We start from the raw sequence: 6,299 nt of genomic DNA, 5'->3' as shown, positions 1-6,299 counted from the left end.
AAGGAAATCAGGTCTGATGTCTGAATCGCAAGAGTAAGGGCAGTAGAATCTCTGCCAAAATGCCCAATCTTGCCACACATATATCAGCCTGAACCCGGCCCAATGCGGTAAACTCCCTCATGTGACCGACCGCATTTCCCACAGCGGTCCCATCCTGACTAGACTTTTGGCCTATCATCGGATCCCTTGGGCTTCTTCCCTGAAGCCCCTATCTTCTGTCCCTCCTCTGTCCTCCTCTTCCATATGTGCTCCAGATCAATCTCCATCTCCCTTTCCCTGGCTATCGTGGAATCCAGGGTAGGGCAAGCTGAAAAACTGACATGCTCCCGGATGTCAGCTCGTAGCATGTCATGGTAGCGGGTCCTCCTCATTTCCTCATCACCCGCATACTGGGGCATCAACAAAGCCCTCTCCTGGAACTTGGCGGTGATCTCCACCATAGTCTCCGTAGTCTGTCTCATATCCAAGAACTCTCTGGCCAGCTGCTGAAGCTCTACGGCCGGTGTAAACTCGGCCCTGAATTGGGTCACCAAATCTGACCACGTCATAGCCTCGATGGCTGGGGCTCCGAACATATCACCAATCAACTCCCACCAACTCTGGCTCGATCCCTCAAACATCCTGCAACGAAACGGACCTTCGACCCTTCCGGGCAGAAGCTCGTCAACTGCGCAGATTCGATGTCTGCGATCCATCTCCTAGCAGCAATAGGGTCCTTCACCCCATGGAAATCCGGCGCACCACTCCCTCTGAAGTCCTTAAAGGACAGTGTGCGCGTACTCACTTGGCTAGACGCCTAATCACTCCTGAATGATCGGAGGCGATCCTCCATCAGCTCAATCATCCCCTCCTTGATCGACCCGAAGATGACAAGGGTCGACTCAAGGATACCTCTCGTGATCTCCGACGCGATGAACTCACGTATTCGACCATCCACCTACTCGGATCCTGCACCCAATCCCGAACCTGATCCTGACCCTGAGCCTCCCGCTCCATGTCGCGTGGTCATCATACTGAAAATAAACATACAAACATTAGGATCATACATACTCTTGAGAGGTCTCCCATATTCTCCAAGTTCCAGGGTTCCATATCGGCCCTTCTTGACTTGAGTACGGATCCTCTTCATCCAGTAGTACGGGCCATACTACCTTCAACATCTTGTTGGAATAATGTCTAAGTCCATAACTATAATTGGTAAGACTTGACCCGACCCGGCATGGTCCATTTGGGTTGCATGGCATCGGGACAATTGGATTGACAAGATGAGGAAAAAGGATACTAGTGAGTTATATTACTATATTATAAGTTCTATATATTAATATATATAGTCATATTATTTAATTATTATTGATCAAGAATTAATTTGTAATGAATTAAGTGATCAAAAGGAACTAATTAAATATGGACTCTTAGATATATGTGTGTGATGGGTCAAGTTCATTTATGTTGGGCTAAGCTTTCATGGATAGTCCATGGAGTGTTTAACCCATGGATCATATGAAATGAAAGGTCATGGGTATTAGGGTTTAACCCTAATCTCCACACTATATAAAGATGTCCTTAGTTGGTGAAATTAGTACTAGTGTGTGTACACAAAAGGGCAAGGCCAATTTTGTTAGAGAGAACCAAAGTATCCTTATTCTCAAGGTTATTCCAAGTGTTCATGGTGTTGTGTGAACCATTTGAGGTGTCACACTTGGGGCACTAGGCACTCAAGCTTCATGAAGACAAGTTAGAACAACAAGGTATGTATTATATCTATTTTATTACCCTAGTATCAATGTTTTGGTATGCTAGTTAGGATAATACCTTGGATATTCATATTTTATGTATAATAGAGAAAACATAGATCCAAGGTATTTAGGGTCGCATGTATACTTAGGAGTGTTAGAATGCTCAAAACCCAACAGTGGTATCAAAGCCTAGGCTTGTTTCTTGTTATACTTGCAAAATTGGCTGAAAAATCGATGTTTGGTGCTATCTGCACAGCAGACTCATCGAGTCCATGAAGACACTCGACGAGTCCAAGGCAAAAGCATCCAACTCGTCGAGTTTGTTCACGCACTCGACGAGTTGGACCCCCAGACAGCATATCTTCGACTGTTTTGGCTGGAATTGGACTAGGAACATTACCCTAAGTTGTTTTTGACCTTACAAACTTGTTTTTGCTGTGGTAATGTTCATGCTTATCCAATTTCAAAGATAATTGTCAATAGATTCATGTTTTGTATTAGTATAAAAGTTATGCTAATTACATGGAAAAGTTTGATGTGAATTATCTTTGTTCATATGAGTTGCTTAGATAAATAGAAAAGTTTATTGATTATGTGTTTTAAATCCATTTTAATCTAAGAGTTGATTCTAAAATGTGTTTTTGTAACTTGTCCTCAAATTATATGAAAAGTCACATTTAAGTTTCATAAAACTCATAAAGTCTTCCATAAGTTATGAATAAGGAAAAATCATATTCTTTTAATTGTTTAAAGTCTTCCATAACTTGTCCTCAAGTTATGGAACTTGAAGAGTTTTTTAATTAAAACTACTTTAAACACATAAGTTATGGAATTGAATAGTTTTGAATAGTTTCAAAACTTGCCCTCAAGTTTTGGAATTTGAAAAGTTTTCACTCAAGCCCTATTGGCAAGCAAAGTCTATATGTGCTTACATCTTGGAGATGAAGTCACATATTGACAAGTTGGGAGAGTTAGGTGTCAAAGTCTAGAGAAAGTTGGTGGTTCAATCACTATCTAAGTCACATAGTAAGTGTTGGATTAGTGTCTAAGCTCGTAATTATATTTGGTAAGGTATTGGCCCGGTTATGCATGGTCCTTTTGGGTTGCCTTCACCAGAGCAACATGATACGATGATTTTTGAATAAAGAGGTTATTATGATTTATTAATATATTATATGATTAATATATTAAAAGAGAAATCATATAGTTTAATTAATATTAGACAAGAATTAATTAAGAACTAATTTTGTGGCTAAAAGAGATTAATTAAATAAAGGGGACTAGAACTGTCAATTGTGTGATAGTTGGTTTTTGGGCTATGGATCCTTATGGATCATGGGGTGGACGAAAATAAGGTGCATGGGCTCCTTGGAGTCGTCCAAGCCCTAATCTAGAAGGATCCTGGACTACTTAAGGCCTAAGTAATCCAATTAGGGTTTCAGGCTTTAACCCTAGCAGCTTAGTATTTAAAGGACCCAGGGGCTACAGAAATCGGCTACCAGAAACCCTAAGGAGTTCCTAGAGCCGATTTTGTACCCTTAACCTCTCTCCATATCATCCTCTTGCTTCTTGGTGTTTATATGCCATTAGAGGAGTGATAATTGTGACTCAAAGCTCCAAGGATAACAAGATTCAATCTTCCAAGAAAGAGGTAATCATCTAGATCTACTTTATCTTGTTAATTTCAAATTGTATATCATAGATCTAGGGTTTGCAAGTCTTGGACGAAAAGCATTTTCATTAGAGAAACCTAGATCCAAGCATTAGGGTTTGCAGTGCACATAGGAATGTTCTTATGGATCAAACCCATCAGTGGTATCAGAGCCTTCATTGACTTCTCTTGAATTTGATGCTTTGTGTTTTGATTCTTGCTGAAAATCGACTTTTCTTGCACTCTGCCTGATGAACTCGGCGAGTCCCATTGTGGACTCGACGAGTAGGATGAACTCGACGAGTCCATATGGGGACTCGGTGAGTCGAAGCGTCAGACAAAGGGAATTTCGGGATTTCTTGCTATTTTGCTTAAGGATAATTACCTACATTGTTTTAGACTAATAAAATCCGAATTTTATTACCTTTTTATCAATATCCTCATCAAAACAAAACATAATTACCAATTGTTTAATAATAATTTCCTTATTTGACAATACTTGATAATTTGAATTAATTGTTGAATTATCTTGCTAGAAATATTGACTAGGTCAAATATAGATAATTATGGAATTAATTGTTTAATTTAAATTATTTGTTATTTGATCCCTTGTCTTTTGAAAAGTTCAAAACTTGCCCTCAAGTTTTGAAATTTAAATTTTATGATTAAAAGTTTAATTTTGAATAATTTAAATTTCAAACCCTAGAATTTTACAAGTTTAAAATTCAACCCTATACTATTATATATTATTACAAGCTTAATAAATATATATATATATATATATATATATATATATATATATATATATATATATATATATATATATATATATATATATATATATGTTCAAATGTTTTTAGCAAGTATTGTGTGCCTAAATGCACCAATGAGAATTCAGGAAATATTAAACAATTAAATAAATCATTTAAGGGTATTTTGGACCTTTTATACTTTTAATTAAGGAAATCATTTAATTGAATCTTGCAATTAAGGAAATAGAATAAGTATATTTGACCTAGCCTCTCTCTTAAATCCTGTCTAATAAAACCTCCAGAATCCTCAAACCCTTTTCACTCCTAGTTCACCAACCGGAATATGCGATTGAAAAATTCTTCAATGGCGGGAGATGCGAAGGAAGGCAGTCAACGGTTCTTCGTTCCTCTCCCGTCGTTGGCTGCAAAGAAGATCAATGGGAAGATCCCCCTGTCCTCATCTTCATCGGATTAAGGAGGAGAAGCACGATTGGAATCAGAAATCGGGAGGCACCTCTAGTGATTCACCGATTCGAAGGAGGAGGAGGAGGAAAATATCGATTCGATGAAATCGTTTATCGCTAATCAAGTCATCTGTCATAAAAATCGATTCTAATCTTATTAATTGATTTTGTGTTTGAACTAAATCAATCTGTTGAACAGAAATCGGGGAAAAGCAACAACAGCAGATGGCGGTCAAGAGGTGCTCGGTGCCTGTTGTGGAGTCTGCAAAAGGAGGTGAAAACAAAGGCAACAGGGGATTTTAGGTCGTCAACGACACCACCAAGAAACTGAATTGGTATGCTCTTGTACTAATCATAACATCTTTTTTTAGTTGTATCTCCAGTTCTTGACCACTAAGAAACTGAATTGATAAGACTCTCACTAATTTTTTTTGAAGAAATTGAAGAAGCACACCAAGTGTTCGATAAAACGCATAGTTGAAATCTAGGTTTTGTTACTGGTTCTGGTCATGTTATTTGGTGTAAAAATAAACCATTTGTTAATTCTTAGTAAGAATTTCAATTGGAATTCAGATACTTGTGTAAATGAATTTCAATGTCTGCCACATTCTATTAGAATGGTTAATTGTTTATATGCATTATGATAGAATTTTGGTTAATTGTTTATATGTATTTTGATAGAATTTCAATGTCTGCGACATTCTATTAGAATGGTTGTATTGTGTACTTCAGAATTTATAGTATGTTTATTTTAGTTTCAGCTTAAATGAATCATTCTTGCAGAATGTCTTTTAGAATGATGTTAGTAACAATCATCAATTTGATGCCTATTATTCGCAAAAGATTTTTAAAAGAATGTTATTTAAGTGCATTTTGTAATGTTTTCTTTCAGAATTTATTTATATAAATGTATTCTGTTAGAATGTATTTACGAATGTTTGTTAACTAGTATATTTGTTTAACGGGTAATACTAACGAGTAATGTATCTTATTCTTTCATAATTGCATAGAGATTCAATATTGATTATACAAGAAAAATATTTGGAATCGAGTTCAACAACAAGTATATATGCGAAGATCAAGTGGATTATACGGACCACTGAAGAAGATCAAGTGTATTTGTTCAATAATTGTATATTCAAGAATGCTATTTTTTAAGAGTTTTATTCATCTTTGATGATATTCTTTTAGAATATGTATAACTATTTTAAATGTATAAGGATATTGGTCTGTAAGAATATGAATGAATTTGTTTTTTATTTCTCAAATCAAATATTTGCATTGGAAATATATTCTTCAAGAATAAAATCGAAAATATATTTACTAGTTTATGGTTGGCATTCTGTCATTCTAACAAAATAATATTATATTAAAATAAAATTCTGAAAGAACATCATTCTAACAAAAAATATTCTGACAGAATAAAATTGGTAAAAAATTGAAATTGAATTAATTAAAAAATTCAGATTTTTTTAAATTAGGATAATTAATCATCCCTAAAAATTCGAAAATTTCCTTTTATAAATGTAGTTAATTGTCCAAAATACCCTTTTGCTTAAAATTGTGTGATTATATGCTACATGTTACCCCATTGTAATATCATACACTCTCAAATCTTGTCCATTGATTAATTTCATCCATTGGTCCAGATCTGTGCATTCTGGCACACAATACTTAGTAAAAACAAAATAACCTA

Source organism: Lactuca sativa, chromosome 8, assembly GCF_002870075.4.
Source record: "Lactuca sativa cultivar Salinas chromosome 8, Lsat_Salinas_v11, whole genome shotgun sequence".
NCBI classification, from domain to species: Eukaryota; Viridiplantae; Streptophyta; class Magnoliopsida; order Asterales; family Asteraceae; genus Lactuca; species Lactuca sativa.
This window is presented reverse-complemented; position numbering follows the sequence as displayed.